Source organism: Adiantum capillus-veneris, chromosome 3 (assembly GCF_014529385.1).
Source record: "Adiantum capillus-veneris isolate H3 chromosome 3, ASM1452938v2, whole genome shotgun sequence".
NCBI lineage: Eukaryota > Viridiplantae > Streptophyta > Polypodiopsida > Polypodiales > Pteridaceae > Adiantum > Adiantum capillus-veneris.
In genome coordinates this window covers 20,154,323-20,178,988 of record NC_140933.1, presented here as the reverse complement: position 1 = coordinate 20,178,988, position 24,666 = coordinate 20,154,323, and positions in this window count along the sequence as shown.

Here is a 24,666-nt window from a genome sequence, read left to right as displayed (position 1 = left end):
GGCCTCATCGAACCTTCACTGGAGTGTTCTTTGATGATATTATCATCTATTCTAATTCATTGGAGGAACACAAGCAACACCTCCAGGTAATATTTCAAGTTTTAAGAGAGAATAAACTTTATGTTAATCGAAAGAAAAGTGAATTTTTCTTGCAAGAGATTCAGTATTTAGGTCACATTATCTCTCAAGATGGCATCCAAATGGATCCATCCAAGTTAGAGGTAATAAAAGGATGGCCTAAACCAAGGAATCTTCATGAACTAAGAAGCTTCATAGGTATGTGTGCATACTATAGACGCTTCATAGAAAAGTTCTCACAAATTGCAGGACCATTACATGACCTAACAAAGAAAAGCGTTAGGTATACATGGTCTGCTAAGGAGAACAATGCTTTCAAAAAGCTTAAAGAAAAGCTTATCTCTCAACCTGTGCTTACACTACCGGATCTCTCAAAACCATTTGAGGTCCAATGCGATGCTTGTGGTGATTGCCTTGGAGCTGTTTTGCTCCAAGAAGGGCACACCATAGGCTATGAGAGTTGAAGGCTCGACCCTGTTGAGCAAGCTCTAGGCATATACGAAAAGGAACTCCTTGCAGTTCTACATGCCTTAGACTCATGGAAGCACTATCTATTGGGGACTCCTTTCATTCTGCGAACGGATCACCATAGTCTTAAGTACTTCATGACGCAGACCAAGCTCTCCGACAAACAAATGAGGTGGGTAAATTTCCTTTCGCAATTTCATTTTCATATTGCTCACATTGCTGGCAAGCATAATCAAGTAGCTGATGCACTCTCAAGACGGCCAAGAGTGAATGTGGTTTTCATAGCAACTCACAATGATCTATCTTCAATGATAGATGAGTATGCTATTGATCCCGATTTTAGAGATGTGATTTCATCCCTTGCATTAGGGAAGAAAGAATAACCATTTACTTTACAAGATGGTTATCTTCTCTATGGCAATAGACTATGCGTTACTAACTCACTACGTGAGAAAGTAATGTATGAATCTCATGCTCCACCTTATGCGGGGCATAGAGGGATTCAGTCTACCTTAAAGGGAATTGAAACATATTTCTATTGGCCTACCATGAAAGTGAACATACAAGAGTATGTTTCCAAATGTGTGGTATGCCAAAAGACAAAATTTGATAGAGGGAAGCAACTTGGATTGCTTCAACCCTTGCCAATCCCTAATTCACCATGGGAGAGCATATCCATGGATTTCATCTTTGGATTGCCTAAGTCTATCCATGGGAATACAGGAATATGGACGATAGTAGACAGGTTTAGTAAACAAGCTCATTTTATACCTGTCAAAAAGACTATCAAAGCCCATCAAATGGCAACCCTCTTTATTTCACAAATTTTCAAGTACCATGGCTTGCCCATGTCCATAGTGTCGGATAGAGATCCTAGAATGACCAGTAATTTCTGGAAGGGTCTCTTTGAGAATTTAGGAACAAGGCTAAACTTCTCTTCGGCCTATCATCCACAAACTGATGGCCAAAGTGAAATAGCTAACCTAACCATTCTCGATCTACTAAAAGCCTATGTAATGGAAGTAGATCAAAGATCCCAATGAGAGAAGTACTTACCCTTAGTGGAGTATGCTTACAATAACAATGTACATACTTCCACGGAAAAAGCACCTTTCGAGGTAATTGAGGGAAGATCAAAAAGTCCCTTGCTACTTAAGGTACATGGGAAGATCTTCGTTGTAGATGAGTATAGCCAAGACCTACAAGAATCTTTCCAAAAGATTAAGGATGCTATCTCTATCTCACAGCAAAGGCAAAAGGTTGCTGCTGACAAGCGCAAAAGAGCCCAAGCCTTTAAATAAAACGATTGGGTCTTGTTAAAGTTTCCCAAGGCTCGATTAAGGCACACAACGGGCAAGAATCCTACGGGTCACCAAAAGTACTATGCTAAACTAGCAAAAAGGTACTATGGTCCCTTTCAGATTCTTAGGCCAATCAATGAGATGGCCTATCAACTCAAGTTGCCCAATCATTGGCTCATACACAATTCTTTTCATGTGAGCCTATTAAAGCCTTACAACGGAGAGCCACCTCAAGAACCAACTATTGAAGACCCACCGGAGATCGAGGACCAAGAAGAGGTGCTGCAGCCCGAGTCCATTCTCCTACATGAAGACAAGGTACTAAGAGGCGGTAAGACTATCCGACGATATCTTATTGAGTTTAAGAATTATCCTTTTGAAGATGCTAGATGGATGCAAGGCATACAATTAAAGGATAACCTAAACCTTGTCAATGCTTACAATGCTTCCCAAGAGTAAGCAAATGTTAAAAATGTTAAAAATGAACAAAATTTTTGTCCTATAAGACTCTCTTTTTCTTTATTTGTGCACAAAAATGAAGTAGTATGCATGCTTAGATCATGTTTGTGGAGATGACGTCTCCCAAACACCAAGTAGAGCTTGTCACTCTACTATGGAAGACTGATAGGACTAATGTGCAGACATGCTTGCGGCAGCCTCAGGATCTCAAGCGCCAAATGGATTAGTCATCCATTGTGGAATGATGTCGTAGGGTAACATAGGGATCCTCTACCCGCTAAGAAAAGGACTCATGAACATGCTTTATCTTCTCTACACCATAGTAATGTCATAATAATCAATATCTAATTCTCCTAAATGATTTTCTCATATTAAATTGATCATTTAATGTGGGGAAGGCCAGGGGAGAAAAAGCTAGAATATTGGTTAAGCTAGCAGACCGGCCACAATAGGGATCCAAAGGAGGGAAAATAGGGATCCAAAGGTGGGGGGCATCTGCAAAAGAGCCATGTGCAACAATGGGCTAAAAAGACCCTAAGGTTCAGCCCATTAAGACTTCCAAAATTCAAAGGTTGTGTCCAAAGGTCAACCCTAGGGAAAATTGGATGCTTTGTGTGTGCCCTAAAAGTCTTTGCACATCCCTACATGGGAGGGGGCGAGCCCTAAAGTTAGGGGATGAGAGAGAAAGCCACACACACACACACACACACACACACACACACAGGCTCCCTTTACACAAAGGGAATGAGGGACACATGTCAGCTCCCTAGGCCAGATGCCCACAAGGTGTGCCCAATTTCTATTGGATGACCCTTGAAGTGGACCAATGAGAATTAAGCTAGAGTAAATCTAGTTTAATTAATTTAAAAACATTTAATAAAAGAAACCAATGAGAATTAAGTCTCCTAGAAGACTATTGGGCAGTCTCCCAAGGGGTCCAATGAGCATTCAGGAGCCCCATGGCTTGCCTGATTCCTATTGGCCAGGAGGCAAAGGGGTCCAATGAGAGTTTAGTTTAATTATTTAATTACCTAAAGCTCTCACAAAAGGGGAAAGGGGGACACATGTCAGAAGGCTATCACTTATGCTGCTTAATTGTAATTGGCTTGACTTGGGGAGGGCCAATGAGGCTTTAGCAAGAGCAATTAGCAAGAGGGCTCGCCCAAGAGAGAGAGGGGGCTGATTTTTGCAAGGCATTATCACACACACACTCACACAAGCTCATGTGTGAAGAAAGAGAAGACTATCTCTTCCCAAGCTTTAATGGAGAACTCATCACCTACTCCAAGCTTGTGAGATAGAAGCCTACATCAACACTCTCTTGGCATGTGGATGCAAATCCAACCAAGAGCCAAGCTTCAATGCATGCTCATCTCCTCTACCAAGCTAATTACTAAGCTAAGCTATGCTACATATGAGTGATTATGTGAGGAGATGTACATCTTTCTCGTAAGATACTCCTTCTTCCTCTCAATCTACTCTCATACCCAGCTAGCTCTCACCATCTTCGAAGGTGTATGAGGTCTTGGGTCTGAGAACGGGGATAATTCAAGTTGTGTTTGTTAGGTGTTTTGCTTAGTGCATGAAGTTTCCATCTTCATTGCACTAGCTAGTCTTGAAGGAACACAAAGAATTGTATTGTACAATGTCTCTCTTGATGGGAGAAACCATAATACAAAGCCTTTTGGAGGGGGGACCGGCTCCATGAAAATCCGGTCCTCAACTGTTGTCAATAGCTTAATTTCTCTCTCTTTTGAAAGTATTGTCGATGCTATCTAACTAGGTGTTATGCTTTTTGTTGCTCTCTCCACCCAAGCACTCTTGTAATTCTCATTAGGAATCTATTCTAATGAAATGCCCATTGTGTTCATGCTAATTTCCGCTACACATAAGTTATTAGGCCATTAAATGTTACAGAAGACATGAAATCCATCAATTTGGCAATGTTTAACGGCACCTTTTGGGCTTGAGTCCCTTGACGTGGGGAAGATGGGATCTCCATTTCTTCGATAGGATCAAGTAGTCCCTCTGTAAACATTCTTTCCATCAAGAAGTGAGTACACCCACTTTCCCATGACTTTAAGTCACTTTCTTCTTGGATGACACTAGGTATGGCTAAGGGTCTATGGACTTGGTGAGGTTGTTTTTGCATAGGGAACACGGTGTCTGTAATCTGGATCTGCCTAGGTGCTGGTTCTAGATCCCTTTGGGTATCTTCTAACAAACTCCTTAATTGCTTGAATCGCTCAATCTCCTCTGTAGGGTTTGGATAAGTTCCTATCTTCTTCTTGGGTCCCTGCCATTGTGGCTCATGAAGATCTTCCTTATTGGTTTCTATCTTAGTGGTCGTTTTGGTCTCCATGGTTTCACCTAAATCAGAATCCTCTTCAGCGTCGTTCATATATACGTGGTCGTCACCAGTCCCTATGTTGATCTTTGAACTGGGATCTCTGACTTTGCTGCTTTTTGCGATCTCTTCCTTAGTGTTTTCTTCTTTTTCTGAGATTGAGCAATTTACACCCTGTCTCTTTCCTCAAGAATATAATTTTGTTTTTGGAGCATCGATCGTGTGAGTACGTTTATTGGTACCACCCGTGTACTTTGTGATGGCTCAGTGGTAACTTCAAGCAAGTTTAATGGCGTGATCTTCGGTGCATTTGGATTATTTGGACATTGGGCAATCAAATGATCTATGCCACATCCATTACACATGAGTATTGGCATTGTAGACGTGCTCGCTTGATTAGTTTCCATTAGTGTGGCATTCTTTTGTAGCCTAATAGGACACTCGGCTACACGATGTGGACCTCCACACTCATAGCATTGAAGAGGTGGTCTCTTAGCAGTGTAATTGATATTTTGGCCTCTTGCCGCCGGAGCAGCTACTTGATATACAGGTTTGACTTGTCCCCAATAGTCCTCCATGTAGTATTGTGGACTTTCTTCAAGCACATCCATCCCATAGGCAATATTAGAATCTATATCTTCCTCACAGCCTTCCAAACAAGCAATAGATGACTCACAACCCACTTCATTCACAGAAGTGATTCTCGGATGTGGTGGTTGCGGTCCTAGCACTGGAGGTGGTAAGGGTGTTGTTTGACAACATTTTGGGCCCTAGGCACCATGTGTTGTGTTGTTTGTTCAAGAGGTGGGGCCGGCATCAATGTAGGCACTCGAGGTGTGTTTGTCCATGCTAAGGTTGGTCTATTGGCCATCGCGCGCTTAAATACTATGCAATCCTTAGCTTGATGACTATACCTTCCACAGGCATTGCAATTCCCATTGAATTTTACTCTAAAAGTAGGGCATTCACTGGTACTCTGTAGTCCATAGCATACTGAGCACCATTGTTTCTCCCTTCTTGGATACATATGATTGTTTTGCAGAGCATGATTGTCTCTAAGACTCTCTTGAATAGCCTTGGTGAGATCTGCTAAAGTCATATCAGATATCTTTGGATCCTTAGCAATAGGCTTTAAGGTCATTGGCTCATGCCATGATGCTTGGGAGCTAATAGATTTAGGCTCAACAGATACTCTTTCTCCTTGAATCATTAAATTATCCTCCAATTGGATCACATTGGTGGTGACTGCCTCTCAAGTGGTGATACCTCTGATGACTAGGCCATTGTAGATATCCTCATGTCGTAATCCCCTAATGAATCTATCAAGCAATTGATTATTATTGAAGCGCTCATTTGGATTACAACGAGAATTCAAATGCTTCAAGCCACTAATAAAGTCTCTCACCGACTCTCCTTCCTCTCGTTGGGCTTTCTGGAGCTGAGATGCTACACCCCAAAGCACTCCCTCTCGTATGTATTCTTTTAAGAATAGTCTCCTAAGAGTAGGGTAAATTTTTTTTTCTTCCACCCTTAGGGTTCTATAGCAATCCCCTCCCTTCCCACTTAAGGTTAGGCTTAAAGCATTACTCTTATGTAGGTCATTGCGTTCTCCTAGAGAATCAAATATTTGTTCAAACACTTTGATATGCTTTCTCACATCTCCGTCTCCACAAAATTTTTGTGTGAGCTTGGCTATTTGTACTGCCTTACTTCTAGGCTCTCTATCAGGCGTGTTACGCATATTCTCAGCAATAGATCGACCAATAGCTTGAGCAAATGCTGCCAAGTCACGTAAGTGAGCAGGCACCGTGGGTGAAGGCGCTCCAAAGACTACATGTGGAGTAGGTATTGGCATTGGTCTTGGCGCATAGTAAGCCCTTGGGTTCCACATTGGGTACGATGTTGTGCCATGTGGTGGCCCAAAGTTCATATGTGTGGCCCTAGGCATAGCAGACGTCGGATGTGACATGCTAATGCTAGCCAGTATAGTCCCATGAAAATAAGAACTTGGGTGTTGTGGTTGTGGAGCATAGGTTGTTGAAACAATGGGAGGGGTAGGGACTACATGAGTACGAGGACCCATGGGTGTATACGATTGGTACACACTTGTAGGTACCGTTGCAGGAATTGAGATACCATGTAGTGGTGCTTTACTAACAAATGAGGTCCATGGTGTGTTTCTTGGCATGCCCATCATTAGGGTAGGCATGGTAGCTGTGGTGTCATCAAGGGAAAGATGAGCTAGACTTGGAAAGGTAAAGATATCGCTTGTGGGCTCACATTGCACTGAGACCCCTGGCGAAACAACATATGGGGGATCCATCGGACTTATCGAGGGAGTCTCCATTTGCAATAAGGTCAGTTGTTTAACCTTTCCTATATCCAAGAATCTCATGAGACCCGTTGAAGGCATGTTGATCCCCTTGTTTTGTCTCTCTAACTCAATGACCCTATGGATGACCTTACAAAATCTTTGTTGTTGATCCTCCATACTAGTAGCACCCATTGTGGATTGTAGGACATCTAACCAACCCACGTGATAGGTGTGACTTGTGTATAGGTCGATTAGAGTTTCCGTTTGTAGTTTGTAGTCCCAGTTCTCATTTAAGAACGCTCCATCTAGGATTGACGTGCTAGGGATGTCCTTTGAGCTAGATGAAATGTTTAGGGGTTGGCCCTTAGTGGTTGCTAAGTCAGGAGCACTCGATTGCTCTCCTAGCAAGGATATTGACATAGGGTCTTTCTCTTTTAACTCTCTTCGTTGCTCCGCCTTGCGTAAGCTCTTGACTTCCTTTTCCCTAGCTGCAAAGTTATATCGCTCAACCTCTTGCACTTCAGCAAGGCTTCTACCATCAGGTAATATAACCTCAGAGGAAAATAGTTCTGAAGAGTCAGGAGGTGCAGTGAATGAAGTATTCAAGTGTACATTCTCTAAGGGCATAGGGTCTACGTTGGTCATGAATGGAGGATTTACTTCCCCACCCCCCTCATTTACATCATTAGCTCCATGTTCGGAGCGAGTGGCTCTACTAAAGGTTTCCTTCAAGCGGCTAAGCACGCTCAGCCCGGACCGTGGGCCCATGGCATGCATGTCTTGGCTTGAGCTATTGGGATTAGGCATTGGGAAACCCTCCATGACGTCGTAGTCAGAGGAAGAGTCACTAGCCGCTATGTTCGGGTTTTGGTTTGTACTACCTTGGGTCCCCGCCGTGAGGGCCCAGGACCTAAGGTAGGTGGATATTGAGAACTCACGTCAGTCGAAATTCTCTCTAGTTGCTCTGTCTCTAGCACACGACCAGAGCGCAAATGCATGTGCCTTTGACACCCTACAAGCGTCGGCGAATAACCTCGAAGGTTAACTGCTTACTTTTTTAGGCGTCCGTTTTCACTTGTTTTTTTTAATGTTGTTTAATGATCAATTTTTTTGATTAAAGTGTGTGATAGCTCGAAATGAGAGTATCACTCAGAGGGTCACGGTGTGCTTTACAGCACAACGTTTGGTCACCTGAAGCTCCGTTGGTCCTCAAAAAAGTCGATTTTTAGCTACGTGTGAAGCTTAAATACGTAATTTTAAAGGGCGACTGAGGCCTGAGCCTGAGCGTGAGATTGGGTTTGGGTCTGGGCTTGGGTCTGGGAGATATTCCCGATCCTGGTCCTACTTTTTTTTAAATTATAAAAAATTATTTTTTTTTCTTTTTTTTTTTGGGATAAGGTCGTCGCGGCCTGCGCGAGAGCACACACACTCTCTACCTACCTACTTACAACTAATACACCTACTATTACACACTAACACACTTCATCAGCTCTCACAGATCTACTTCCTACTTACTGTACTTTGCATTACACATAACTAACATCCTTAATACTAATTCCTTATGACAGAGAAAAAACACAATACCTTTGAAAACTCCATTAACAAAGAAATACACAGTAGCAACACAAAATCCTTCTTCTCAACACACACACCCTCCTTCCTTACCTTTCCTACAATTGAAATTGCACCACAAAAGAAGCACAGAGTGTCATTCAAGCTTAGTGTATGGCATTCCCCGGCAATGGCGCCAAAAATGTGCGCGTACGTCGCACTTGTCAATGCAAGGAACGTGCCGATACACTGTGTGCGAGCCACAAATGGCTCCAAGCACACAACAAGCCTAAACTAGTAAGCTCAAAGATGGCGATGGTGTGTCACTCATCGCTCTACGCTTGTTGTCGTGGAGGATTCCTCGCCGCGAAGAAGAGGGAGACACCGCTACGCCATGCTCAACCGCCTCGCCGTCGTCGTGCCGCCGTAATGCTCGATCTCTCTCTCTCTCTCTCTCTCTCTCTCTCTCTCTCTCTCTCTCTCTCTCTCTGTGTCTCGCATACACATACACATACATATAAGGAGATGAAGAAGAAGAAGATGGAGATGGAGCAAGAGAACTCTTCAATTGCACAAATGAGAGAATGAGTGATTTTTAGGTTTAGTTGACTTTTATATGAGCTTGCCCCATTCACACTTGGGCACCCATGCTTAGCCAACTAATCCCTTGAATGTTCCAATTAGAGTGCGCCTCTCATCGGTGATCGCTCTTACCCTTTTCCTATTGGACCGACAAGCCCGATACCTGACTCTACCAAATAAATAATACAATGTCCATCGTAGGTGATAGGAATGTGCATGAGGGTTAACAGTACCTGACAGGTCACTAGGCCCTAATCGCTTGAGAAAACATAATCAAGAAAGAATTGATTTCCAAAGGATGGCCTCTCGTCACCAAGTTACTCAAGTGTTCCTAGCCTTGTCTCGTAGGAAAATCGTGAACTAGCACAAGAATTTTATATGTCCCTAAGTCTCACCTTACAAAAGAGAAAAAACCCAAGTACTTGTTTCTCTATAGCTTTCAGAGGAACGTATATTTGGGACTTCTTGACTCTTGACACAATGAGTCTCTAAATTTCCTTCTCCTAACAAGAGGGAGTGGAGAGTTTCTCAACTAATCGAGACCACCCATCCTTGACATGGCAACCTAAGCTAGTCCCCACTTTCCAACCCCACACTCACACCTTTGTTTTGTTTACTATTTACTACCACTTGATTTTTCATATGGACAAATTTTTTTCAATGTTCTTATCACAAGTTCGTTAAGAAAGTCCTTTAAACAATAAAAATTGGTACCAAGACAATCTTTCCTTAAAAAAACTCGACATACAACATTACTTGTTACATTCCAATATTTCGGAGAAACTTCTACTAGCGGATGTTTACTCAATCCGTTGTCATTGGCTACCCATACAACCAATAGTGAACTCCACCTCCTAGAGTAACTCTCCTGTATGCCACTTTATATGTTTATTGAAATAAACCAAGCTGTCTCATAGAAATGGATCAACTTTATGCATAGAAATGCATGGCTCTTGCATAGAAACGTGAGCTACCTCCCTGTGATCAAAAGGGAGTTCAAACTAGACCAATATTGAAATAAAATCAAGTAAGGTTGAGAGAGTTCTTCTTAGGAAAATATATCTTTCTTACTTCACACAGTATATCCCCTTCCTATTAATACAAACTTAAAGAAAATTAACAAGTTCAATTGATGTGGTTTTGAATTGGGAATGACCCAATGTTTGGGTAATTTTCTCTTTCCTCATTACCCATGATTCAATTAACAAAAAAAACAAATTCCTACCTTATCTTAGGCAATGACCCTTCGTGAGATAAGTGGAACTTATTCATTCATTGGGGCCTTTACTTTGCCTTTCCCCTCACTGGTTCCGGCCTCGTGATTGTGTGATACACCATAGCGAGTTCTCTTGGATGCCATTCCCACTACTAGATGCATAACTGAACTCGAGGAATTGTAAGCTAAAGCATAAAGAATCCGTTTGAAGTAGGATAAATAATTATTAGTGTTTTAATTCCAATAATATATGATTATTCCACACACCAATCCAAAAACATATGCTTGCTTAATCGAGCCATAGTGTTATGATAGACATGTGTTATAACCCATACCTTATCACATTCCTATGCATTCATGTATGACCATAATATAAACTTGGCAAACTTAATGCATACTATCATCATGCAATCATCTTATGTCACGTAGTTGATGATTGGATTTAATTCCATCTCTCAACTTTTAATGAAAATTAGACAATACTCGTGTACATAACACCCAATTGAATGCATAATAAGTATCATGACTATGATTATGCAAATAGCACACTTGATTTGATTTATTACCAGACACTTTAGGAATCATAGATTAAATGTATAAGAAATAGAGTCTCCACTGTTACTCTTTAGATAGATAAGAGTAAGAATGGTAGTAGTAATTTTGGAGTTTCTCAAGAAGAGAAGAGGATGTAGATATAGAAGTGAATTAATGCATCAAAAGTACATTATCGGAATGTGCCTAGAAGTTCTTGATCTCTCAAGGATTTGGACTAGATTTTCCAAGACTAGCCATAGTAGCAAAGTTTCCCTATCTCCAGTGTGTGTCCAAGTGAGTGGGAGAAGCTCCTTTATATAGATTTTGCAAACTAGGGGTGTGCTTAAGTTGTTCCCCTAGTTATCGAAGCTAGCCCCTAGCTACATGAAGAGTCCCCTCTTGCTATAAGTGAGTGTCAAGGTATCACAAGCCTCCTCACTTACCCCTTAGAGGTGTCCTTCCATACCACATTAGGTGATACACCTCATGTAGTCCCCCCCATGCTCATAGTCAAATATTCCATAGGAGATGGGTTCATGAATATGGATCATCCATGGTCATCCACAATGGACATGCCTACACATTCACATACATTCCCATGCACATGCATACCTTAGGCTTTTAGAATAAGGATTATTTAGCTTAACGTGATCTTAGCTTATCAGAATTTGATTATGAAAGTTGCTATTAAAAGAAGAGTTGGAGGACAACAAGTTAAGGTATCAGATGCATACACTTCTATGTTTAGCATATTTTAAAGCAACCAGCTATTTTTATGGAAATTTAGGATAGCATAGATTTAGATGAGACGGTCACGTCTAAATGGGTGCAAGCACCTCAAAACTTTCTATTTTTTGACAAAAGTGACAAAAAATTAAAAAAACATTTTTGTAAATCTTACATCAATATATTCATCATTAGCTCATCAGAGGTGGAAAGAAATCCAAGATTAGAAACTTTCTATTTATAACCAAAATGGCATGATATTTTTTCTTTGCATGGGAATCCCCTCACGAAGGGTGGCAGAGACCTTATACTATAAAGGAGGCAATGTGAGTGCTGCTTTGAGCAGAGTTTCTAGTGCACTCAGGTGGCCCGGGGCTCTAGTTGGTGGCAATGTGGTGGTTTTTGATGCAGATGGCAACAATAGCATGGGTCCTTGGTTGCAGGAAACAATGTTGATGTGGCAGGCCTAGTGAAGGGAGTTATCGTGGCCAAATATCTTTGAGGGCAAGATTGGGAGCATAGATGGTGCCGTCAAGGCTCCTTATTATAAGAGAGGTACATGCATGCCTTGAAGCCGAAGGAGCCAAAAATAGAGAAGGGTTAGACTCAAAATATAAAGAGCTCGCACGCCCTAAAGGGGCCGATTTTTTGGCATTTGAAGAGGAGGAGCATTTGGAGAGTTCTCAGAGGAGCTCTCGGTGGAGTTTTTTTAGACAAGCTTGGGACAACGAGGGTCCCAACAGGAGGGTTTTTTTGCTTGAGCTCCTAACGAGAAGAACCTCGTGGAGGTGAAGTCGAGGGCTGACAAGGCCGTTTTAGGCTCGTCACGATCGTGTAGGTGGAGCCAAGTTGTATGGTCATTTCAGATGGTGTTTTTGTCAAAATTGTAGCAAACCATAGCCAATTTATGTGTTTTTTCTTCCCCCTTCCCATCTTTTCTATGCTTGAAGTGTTTGGTATTGGGGGTTGTGTGTGGGGTGTGTACCCCCAAGCTGTCTATGTGTGTGAGAGAGAGAAAGAGAGAGAGGTGTGCGTTGTGAATTGCTGGAAACATGAAAAATGTGGATGGTATTCTATATATTGATGGTGCAAAGCATGTGCGCATTGGTATGCATGCAAATGGTGATATTCTTGCAGACATGTGTGGTTTTGATTGTGATTTCTAGTGGATGGGGGTGTTGTGAGTACCCTGGAATATAGAGAAGCAAATGTTTGTTTTTCCAGGTGTGTTCCCATTCCCCCTCTCAATCTTTTGGTGTCCCCACAAAGGAGTATCTGATTGATGCATTTTGAAGGTGAATTTATGGTTTTGGAGCTACTGGAGTGCAGCTTTTGAAGAGAATGTGTTGTTAAAGATGGCATGGTCAGGTTTTCCTATTTTCACTAGGGTTGAGGATGCAAAAACCTGGCTGCAAGATTACGGTATGTTTGTGCTAGAGAACAGATTATCAAGAGAATAAGTTACGGTTCAAGTTCTTCCACTCTTGATTTGTGGTAAAGTTAAAAGATAAAATGAAGAAAAAGTAGATTGGATGACATTGGAAGCATCTTTTCGATGCCAATATGTGCCAGATGTACAACTGCATAAAGTAAAGCAAAAATTGAACGATCTAAAGCAAAAGCCTGGAAGAGGATTTTCAAACATTTGAGTGTATGAAGCCCTTTGTAGCTGATGGAGGTAACTACTACCCATGTTGGATTTTTTGAAATTGAGCAAATTTATGGATTCCTTGCATGAGGATGTTCAAGATAAATTTGAAACAGATGGTGACATATGCAAAGGTCGAACCAAAAAGACCTTGAAGAAGCAGCAAGCCAAGACGGATTTGTCAAGTGATATGGCACCTAGGCCAATCAAAGCAAGGGAAGTGAAACTAAGGCTGGTGCAAAGGGAAGTGGGAGGGAAGTGTCGGTGCAAGAGGAAGTGAGGTTTTATGGCTGCAAGGAGGTGGAGAATTTTCTATGCCAAAGATGCAAATTAGGGAAGCTCCAGTCATGGGGAAAGTGCAAGTGGTTCTAGATCAGATAGCTTAGGGGAGGGGGAGGGGGGGGGTTTGGGGGGGTCACTATATGTAAAACTTATATATCATGTGCGTTCAAAGAATATTTATAAAACCCCTTAGCCATGATTTTTTTACCAATAGAAGGGACCCATTTCCTATTCAATCTATTAAAAAAAAATTCAATATCATTTTTCCAACACCCTTTAGTATGTGAAAATGTGAGAAACTATAGAATATAATAATCCCTACATTTGAACCCACATGATATGCATTTGTTTATTGTAGTGACCCCCCAAAGCCGGATAGAGGAGGCACAAGCAAACGCATGTATGGTTCAGAAAACTCCATTGACAACGAGTACTAGAGATCAAAGATTGCGATTTGCAGATGAAGTTGAAGCGGTAAAGGTAGAGGAAATCCCAAATATCAATGAGACAAAAGAGGAGGTGAAAATGGATTATAGCAGTTCTACGGATGTTGATACGACATGGAAAATCGATTTGTCTTGCGTCTTGCTCAAGATATGAGTAATTTGATCTTTTGCATGTGGATAAAGATTTAAAAGGTGTATTGAAGGAGCAGGAGAAAGTACCAACCAATGTGCTTGATGAAGTCCAAGTAGAGGAATCCATGCCTACAAGAGTGGACATCTAGGTAAAGATGCTACGTGGTGCCATGTTGATGGTTGTTGGGAATTGTGGGCTTTGTCCTATTATCTCATGTGGAAAAATGAACCCAAGGCATGATGTCATCAATGATGCCACATAAGAAGCTTACACTAGCTCTACATAATGAGTTGTTTTGTACACACTTTATGATAGTATCAATCAATCTACTTTTGTGTTTACATTCTACTTTATCTCCCTTGTGTAATTAAAATTGTCATTAGTATGCCAATACTATGAATGCTCCCCTTTTATATCCCCCCTAATCTCAACAATTACTATTAGATCCATCATCATGCTGGCATGAGCATAAAGCCTAATCTCTTTCTATTCTCTATGCTAGATTGAGCATCTTTCTGTCCTTGATCGCTAATCATAATTTTCCCTTGGAATATTTAGCAATAAGCATCCATACACAGGTTGATTTAATCAAGTTTTGTGCATGTTCTTGGTAATTCCAATGAGCCACTACCCTCACTTGGTGTAATCACTAGTGTTTGGTGTGATTAGGTTTAGGATTTTGCCTTTGCATTGTGCATAAACCCTTTCATTTGGTGAGCTTGCAACTTTGGGTGGATTTGAGCCTTCACACCTAAGCACACATCAGAGTGTAGCCCATCACAAGATCTTTTAATTGAATCTTCCTATGCCATATTTGGATTATGCATGAGAAAGTAATGGCTTGATTAATTTTGACAATAATTGAGCATTCTCTACTCATTCTACTCATGAATTGTGTGTGTGTGTGTGTGTGTGTGTGTGTGTGTGTGTGTGTGTGTGTGTGTGTGTGTGTGTTAGGTATTTAATCCTAATCAAAATTGGAATCACATGCTTAAGTACAATTTAGACAATCGCACAAGTTGAGAATATCTTATCAAGACATTGAATTCCCAACAAAAATGTTATTGTGTAAATACGCATGTCTATAAATATAGAGGGTGTGTCCATGGAATGTATAGATTTAAATCCACCACCATTTTTGTAGTATATAGTTCCCAATAGCATTTATCACAAAACCCTAAATTTCAGTTTTATATGGATGTAAAAAACTAAACCAATGTGCATATGCACTACGTCAAATTGTCTTATTTTGTGTGTGTGTGTGTGTGTGTGTGTGTGTGTGTGTGTGTGTGTGCGCGTGTGTGTGTGTGTGTGCGCGCGCGTGTGTGTGTGTGTATCTAACAATAGTTTGATTTCACAAGCTATTGAGCCATACAATGGGACTAGAGACCAAATAGTGTGTATATAGTAACCAAAAACTATGTCTACATTAGATAAAAAGTAATCTTTAAAATTGACAAAGATAAAACTACAATTGATATTTAGACTTGACATTGACATATATAGTATTATTTGTGAATATACAGTATTATTTAGACTTGACATTGACATATACACTATTATTTTTGAGTATATGAAATTATCAAAGAAACGTTGTCGGGGGATATGTGTTCTCTACGTGAGCCAGGCAGGCACTGGGCCTCTGGCTGTGAGAGGTGTGAAAGAGAGAGAACAAGAGACAATGACAGCTCTGCCAATCACCGCAATCATCAATTAATCGAATATTACTTTGAGTACAATTTATCCTTAGCCAAGGCGGGCTGTTAACAGCGCCGTCACTTGGATCATCTGCTAACCAGGAGTTTAAGCTCCCGCTTTACAGTATTAATCGAGCCGTTAACGACACCGGACTTAATAGAATGTTAAATCAATTTCTAGCTGATGACGGTGATGGAAATTTTCTAATGCCACTTTATCTGCTTCGATTGCCCGTGGATTCTGTAGTCTTCAATTCAGTTCATTGCCTCGATCATCAATGCTTCGTACCGGCTTAATTGCCAATCTCTAGTTTGAACTTCCTCCTACTTCTTTCCTTGCTTCGTTTACCGTGCATGCCTTCTCCTACTTTGGTTCAAGACCAAGAGTGCTTCTCAAGATTACTCGCTTTAATCCTTGACAAGCTTCTTCTCAAGCTTCGACCTCCAACTTCCTTGCTTGCATGCCTCGACAAACTTGCCGCCTTGTTTCCTCGACCAAGCTTGCCCTTTTTAAGCTTGCTTTTGATTACCTTAAGTTTCCCGCCTTGGTTGCTTCGGAAAAAGCCTCAAGCTCCTTCCTCTTCTTGCTTGATTCGTTTTGACAAGTTTCTCGCCCCTGGTGAATATTTACCGGTCAATATCTTGGCAACCGTAAACCCGATCACCGATCTGAAAAGATTGACGGGCTCCAAAACTTGAGCACTTCAGGCCCGTGCATTCATTTCAATTATGTCACCTCAGTTGCAGTTGCCCAATCCGGTACGGATCTACAATCGACTTAAACTTCAAAGTGCCATAACTTCTTCACCGTAGCTCCAATCGACGAGCCGTAAAGACAGGCCGGTAGAGCACTTCAAGCACTACAGTTCTAGATCATAATATCTCATCTGTGTTCACTCCAAGCATAATCATTTTTTGCATCATTAAGGCATCTGTTGGCTCTTTTAAGCCGCATCTGGCATACATTAATCATTAAACTTGGCCCGTTATCAAGCCCTGATCACTGCTCAGTAAATGTGTAGGCTTCAAAGAAGCTTAGCTTGCATTTCTGTGCTCTTTTTCTCATCATGGCAGCGGAGCTGCATGACAACATATACAAGGGCTATCTATCAATCATACAAATAACTTGATGATGGATGATCTTTTGTTTTTGTTGCAGTTTTTGTTGTAATTCCAAGGAAGGAATAACTTACCTACCACCATCCAAGAAATACAAGCCTGTCAAAATTGGCATTACTTGGGAAGACAGGTGTCAACGACTCCCCCCCTTGTTATCGTTGTCAAAAATTACAACAAAAACTAACAACCTAACACAGATCAAATATTATGTTTAGATATTGAGCCATTTATTTACTATAATGTTTACATGTTTTAATTCCAGAAAAAATAGGACAACATCTCCTTTGTAAATTGGATCAATTTTCAAAAGTCCAATCTAATGCCATCTCTTTTGAGATCCCCCACATGAAGATTAAAGCTCTTGTAACAAACATTGGACTAATTTCAAAGTACATTACTAACACTAGTTTCAAGAATTATGCATTTATTCACAAAAAGTAATATCATCAAAAAACACTTTACAATTTTGAATTCACCATTGTATACTTACCTTCACCAAGAGTGACTTCCTGCATAAAGATAGAAGTATAAGAACTTTGTGCCCCACACCATGTTCATGTAGAGCTATGGTTGTTGACATTTCAGTCAACATTAGTGTAGCATTTAAAACCCAGCAAATTTGTGAGATTGAGCCCTGTATATATCCCACCATTGATGCCCCAAAACACATGAAGTTTTCTCCACGAGATAGTGCCAATTCTCAGGTTGAAAGGGATGAGACTACAGCCAGCTAGAGTGTATAATTTAAAGGTTAAAAATCTCCACCAAAATTTTGAGGATTTTTGGTTTATTTCAGCTAAAGATCTATCTTTCTATTGATGAATCATGCACCACATTTTAGATTATATACAATAAAAACCATCAAAAACTCAAAAACTCCAGCCACAAAAGGCTTCTCTCAAACAATTGCAAAAGCTTCACCAAACTCCACTCTGTTGGACTCTTTGGAGTAGCCCCAACCTTAATGGCACTGATACAGGGTCACATAGTCTTGCAGAAAGCCGCACCTTCTTCCCTCAATTTCTCACACACACACATCCATGGAACCTCAAAACTTACATAGACTCTCCCATCTGCAAAATTGAAGAGATAAATCTCTCATTCACTCCTCCACACACTCAAAAAGAGGACGCAAACGTGACGAGACTGCACTAGACCACCTATAGGAACCCTGCTTCCTCCCACACACAAAGAGGTGGTGCCAAGAACTAGCTTCAAAAATTCTCCCTCATCTTGAACACTCATGGAACCGTCAGTGATGTGGCAATGTACCCCCTTTTCACACCTTTTCTTACCATTTTTTGACCTTTTTTTGCCCAGTTTTGGCCAATTTTGGCCCCCGGTGTGAAGTTTTGAGAGGCAAAACCCCAAATGGACTCCAAAATTTGCCAAATTTTTTAGGCTTGATCCTCAATACCCAAAGTCCATTTTCACATCCCCACATTTTATTTTTTACCACTTTTAGGGCGGTGCACGCATCATCGCAAATCAGGCACCGTAAATAAACAATTATTGCATGTGTCAAACTTCTCGGGCGGGTTGAGGGTACCCACACCTCCCACTTGCATTATTTATATTTGAGAAAGCTCAAACATATTTCCTAGAGCCAAAAGATCGGCCAAGAAACATATCCAAGGCCTCGATACCCTATCCAGGCTTGTACGTGTGCCTAACTGCTGGCACGCGAACCTGACTATTCACAATGTGTACATGTTGCATCTTTTTAAAACTTGAAACCACTCTACAAAGCTCCCAAATGCATGTATTTACATCTACTTGTACATATGACCATGCATATATAGGCTACTTTATACACGTTGTGAGCGGGATGAAAACACACACAGCGCCTCTATAACGACCCGACACACACTCTTGGGAAGATACACACACACACACACTATGGGGCACCACTCGGCTTAGACAACACACCTGGCCGAGAAAGGGAACACACCTCTGGAGTGAGAGGAGAGAGACTATCCACTTGCCCACTCCACACAGACACACACACACACACACACACACACAAAACTCAGCTCAAAAGAGGAGAATTTCTGATGTTTAGATACAATTGAGCTTGGGCCAACACCAATGGGGCAAATAGCTCACACAATATGGGTAAAATAAGATACAATCACAAACTAGAGCAGAAACTTCGCTCATAGGATAAACTTACACACAAAAATAGCAGGAAAAGAGTGAGGAATTTGGCAAAATGGACAGCGCCATCGCGTCTGGAACGGCCCAAAACCCCAGTCTACAATGTCAAAGTGCTCAAATCCGACCTCCTGACGCCACTAGATGCCATCTGACGCACCTGCTTACCTCATGTCATCGGCCCGCGGATAGCTTCCTCGAGAAGTTTTACGCGTTATAAACTCCTCATTATTGTAGAAAAAACATATTGATACTGGTGATAGTGAAAATCGATGCACTATGTACATGCTGTCCTACCTGTACACATGTGGGCCCCACATAACCACCTGGCTCTAGAAAATGGGCAATCCTTTATTCGATGCACCATGCATGGGTATGTACATATGCGCAATCCCTTGCTCCAAAAAACTCCTGACATAATTTGCCCACCCCCTAGCCTGCTAGATCATTCATGATCAGCAGCAGCAAAAAGAGATATGAGACTCGCCGCATCACAGGTCTCCTCATCCCTCACCAACACTGCTTGATCCACAGACAGCTCATCTTGCTCCACCATCATCAATCTAGCATGATACAATTTAAGACGCATCCCATTTACCCTTGACTTATGTAGAACACCATCCAGGTTAGCCAGCTGATATGTGCCATTTGGAAAACACTCCACTACCTTGAAAGGGCCTTCCCACTTAATTTGAAACTTCTTTTGGAAGGTGTTGTCCAGCTTACTATTGTAGCGCAAAACCAAGTCATGTTTCTTGATACCCTTACTTTTGACCTTTTCATTTATCTTTGCCAAAGCCTTATCCTGCATCTGCCCATAATGCTCCAATGCGCTCATCCTATCCAATTGGACCTCTTGTAACTGCAAGAGCCTCTCTTTGAACGCATCACTAGACGACCCAAGCAACTTCTCTAACATCTTGACCGCAGGCAACTCTACCTCCACAGGAAATAGTGCTTCCTTTCCATACACCAAATGAAATGGAGTAAACCCTGTACCTCTCTTCACCGAAGTACGGTAAGCCCATAATGCACTAGGCAATTCCAAATCCCAATTCTTTCCTTGGTGCTCTGTCACTTTAGAAAGAATTTGTACCAACTCACCATTGAATCTTTCATTTAAGCCATTACACTGCGGGTAATAAGGAGTGGTATGCTGGTGCCTAATCTTCATCTTTGTGCATAAGAAGTCTAGCAGTTTAGCTCTAAATCCTGGCCCCTTATCTGAAAGTAGCTCTAATGGCACCCCAAACTTGCAACATATTTCATCATACACAAATTTTGCCACATCCTTTGCAGTGATCTGTTTTACTGTTATAGCCTCTGCCCATCTAGAGAGATAGTCCACTACCGTCAATATATAGCTTTTGCCCCTGCTTGTGATAGGTAACGGGCCTATTGCATCAATCCCCCACTTTTCAAACACATGAAACGCCATAATGGTTTTTCATAGCTCTGGCTTCAACACTCTCTTCCCAAATGCTTGACACCTATTGCAAGACCTACACCAATGGTGAACATCCTTGTGCAAACTAGGCCATACATACCCCTCTTGCAAAATCTTATGCAAGGTGATCTTTAGAGCAAAATGGCCACCACATGCGCCTTCATGATTCTCTTCCAACACTCTCTAAAGCTCCTCCCGCCAAGGTACACGTCTCAACACGAGATCAGCCCCTTTCATGTATAAGACATCGCCAATCAATTTGTACCTGTATGCTCTACGCACAAAGCCATACTTCTTAGACTTCTAAATCTCCTTTGGAATGATTCCTGTTAGCAAAAACTCCTCTTCTTGAGCCAAAATTTCCCGGCCATGATAAAGAGGTAAAGTGGTCCTCAACACGAATAGCTCCCCAATCATGCCTTGAGCTGCTTCATGTGCCTCTCCATTTAGAGCACGTTCAATGTGTTTGATGCTCCATGCTTCAAACTTTTTTAACAGGCCTTTAATTCTAAAGCACATTTCCTTCAATGAGGTGTTCTTGCTCTTCCACACACCCAGCACTTGCTTCACCACTAACAAGGCATCACCTTTTATGCTCAACCTTCGAACCCCATGCTTCAAACAAATGTGTAATCCGGCTTCCAATGTAGCATATTCAGCCTCATTGTTACTATGCGCATCCAATTTGAACCCTCTCTTGCATACTAGCTTCCCCTCTGGATCATAAAGTGCTATACCCCCTGAAGCTGCATCGTGTCTCTTTCTGTATGAACCATCAAAGAACAACACATGTGCATTGCTGATCTGTGGCACTTCTTCAACTACCTTTCTCACCACCTCTATCTTAACAATAAGGGGATTCTCCTTGTAGGTCAACAAATCAGCTAGGGTAGCCCTTGTACTATCTTCCACTAGAAAAGAGAACTCAAACTCTTGCAGCTCAATTACCCATTTCTTCACCACATTTGACATGTTAGTACCATTAATTAACTGTGGCAAAAAGGCGTAACTCGTCAAGAAAACAAAAGGCCGTGGTAGCAAGTAATGACGAAATCGTCGACAAGCAAATATTACACTGGCCATCACTAGCTCTACTTCCGATAACTTTCTCTCCGCTACCAACTTCACTCGGCTTGCACAATACACTGGCCTCATATAATGGCTGCCCTTTCCCTTTTGCAATAGCATGGCTCCAATGGAATCATCCCCTACTGATGGATTTACATAAAAAACTTTCTCCCAATCAGGAGCCTGCATGGCTGACAACCCCCCTAACACCTCTTGAAACACTTGTCATCCCATTGCAATGGATCATGCTTTGCCACTTGCTGTAATGGATAAAGAAGCTGCGAAGACAATGGAATAAACCGTGCCATGTACTTCACTTTGTGTATAAAGGTTGCCAATTGCTTCGTACTCATAGGTGATGGAAGAAGAATAATAGACTTAACCTTGTCTGGATCAGCCTCAATGCCATTTTCTGACACCATGTGGCCCAATAACTTCACTTTTGGCTGTGCTAGATGACATTTCTTTAGATTTAGTTGTCCTCCACATTCATCATATCGAGCCACTACCATCTGCAGCTTCTCATGGTGATCAGCCCTACTGCTATAGACACAGCAGTCATCCATAAAAGCTTTAACACAACTACCAATGAATGGTTCCAACACCCAATTTGCTCTCTCTTGATAGAAGGAAGGTCCATTTGACAACCCAAATGGAAATACTGTGTAGCAATAGCAGCCCCATGGCGTAATAAAAGTTGTCTTTGTGCGGTCTTTAAGAGCAATCTTCAATTGAAAATAGCCTGAAAAACCATCACACACACTGTACCTCTCATGACCTGCCACTGAATCCAAGATCTGATCGATGAATGGAAGAGGATATGGGTTCTTCTTAGTGGCTGCGTTTAAGGGCTTGAAATCTACACAAATCCTCCACTTCCCATCCTTCTTTGGACTGACTACTACTGGACTCACCCATTTTGTGGTCTCCACAGGGACTATGAACCCTACCTTCAACAACTTGTCCACCTCTTCTCGCAAGGCTTCCATTTGCTCTTGACTCATCCTTCTTAGCCTTTGCCGCACTGGCTTAGCACCTTCTTTCAGCTCTATATGCATCTCTTCACCCTTGAACCCTCTGATCTCTTCATATGAAGTAATGAACAAATCAGGAAAACAAGCCAGCATATGCAAAAATATATCCTTCTCCATAGCTGAGAGGTCTCCACTAATCATTTGCGTCATTAATTCCTGCTTCTTTGACAACTCAACCTTGGTTTGCATCATCCCTTCAATCACTTCATAAGGCCCTTCACTTTCATCTTCAACCTCATTCGCAAATGCAACTAAACCAATCTCCTGGATTTATTTCTCCATCAAAAGAAATGCAACATCAGCATCCTCATCACTGTTGGTAGTGCTATCACTGTCCTCATCTGTCACCGTGGAAGAGTCTTCATCACTAGACTCATCCTCATCTTCATAAAGCTCCTCTAATCGTTTCCTTGTGTCCATATTATAAAGCTTCTTGGTACCTGTCTTTCCATAGAGGCTAGTTGTACCATGTCGCCAATCTTGAACAGCTCCCACTGCACGTAACCACGGTCTGCCCAGTATAATAGGATATGCTCCCAACCCTGCTGGCATCACATGAAAATCAACCACTGCCTTTGCATCATATGCCTCCACTTCTAAGCTCTTTACAACACCCAAGCATTTTACTTTTTGATGGTTTGCCAATCTGATCCGAAAACCTGACACCCCAGCCACTGTGAGACCCATCTTCTCAACGCATGAGTGTGTTATGACGCATATTTGGGCTCCGCCATCCACATAACCTTCTCCCAAATTTTTCCTTTTATGCCACACATCTACTATTGGAAAAATGTCTGGTAGCTCGTCCATTGCCAACACCTTCACTGAACCTCTCTCTGGCTCTTTCTCCATTGGGTTAACCATCCTCTTCCACTGTCGCTTTAGCTTAGGCACCATCTCTATAAGCTGCCCAAAAGTAACATCTGCCTTCCTGCTCGTCAGATCCTCCTTCAAGTCATAGCTTAATTGCCCATCCCCTAGTGGAAAATCTGAAACATGAAACTTTCGACGAGCTCTCCTTTTCCTCTTGGCCTTGACATCCTTGCCTTCATGGCTCTTTCCTTTCTTCTTACTAGGACCTGGGGCACTTCTTCCTTCCTTATCCTCTGTGGTCCTCTTCCCAATAGGCATCACTAATGTATCCTCTAGCTTTGATTCCTTCTCCAAGGTGACTACACTTAGCACTTTTGTCTTTCCCTTTTCCTCCTGGGTCAGTCCACTGGTTCCTTCGTCTCCCTTAATTTCGATGCCATAATCATTTGACCTAGTTAGCACCTGTCTTGGCAATGGATACATGTCTCCCCCCATCCTTGGTGGCTTATCACATTGCGGGCTGATGTGACCCAACTCTCCACAATTATAACATGTGGGCGTCTACCTCCAAAACCTACCATTGCTTTGTCCAACACCATTCCTAGGCCTTTCTTCACCTCCTTGCTGATTTGCAAACCTCCCTCGACCTCGATTATTTCCCACTTGACCTAGCATGTCTAGGCTGAGATTCTTCATCAAATCTACCATTTGCCTCATGTCTTGCCTTAGCCCATCATCTTGCACTGCTGTAGTGACCACTGCTAGCATAACCTGAGTAGTAACTACTGGTTCATGATGAACCCCTGACATGCGCCCTTGTAAAGACTCTATAGGCTAAAATTCAGACCTCATTGGCAAAGACTCCACCCCTAACTGGCTCATTTTCCTCAACTTCCACTCTTTGTTCCTTGCTACCTCTAGTGCATCCTCATATGTCCTAGGCTTCTTTAGCTCCACTCTCCAACATATATTCTCCCAAAGACCAGCCAAGAACCTGTCCTTCTTCATCATGTCAGGCGGGGGTACCTGTGGTGTTAAAGCCTTGCACATTCGCTCCCATGCCAATGAAAACTTACGTATGTACACATCTACTGGCTCACCTTCCTTTTGCACCAAAGCCTGTACTTCTTGCCACACCTTGTCAGGATCTTCTATCTTCACAAACTCCACTTCCAACCCATGTCGTAGATTGTCCCAACTCAACCTTACAGGTGGATCAGCCACACGCAACTCCTCTTCAAATGCTTTA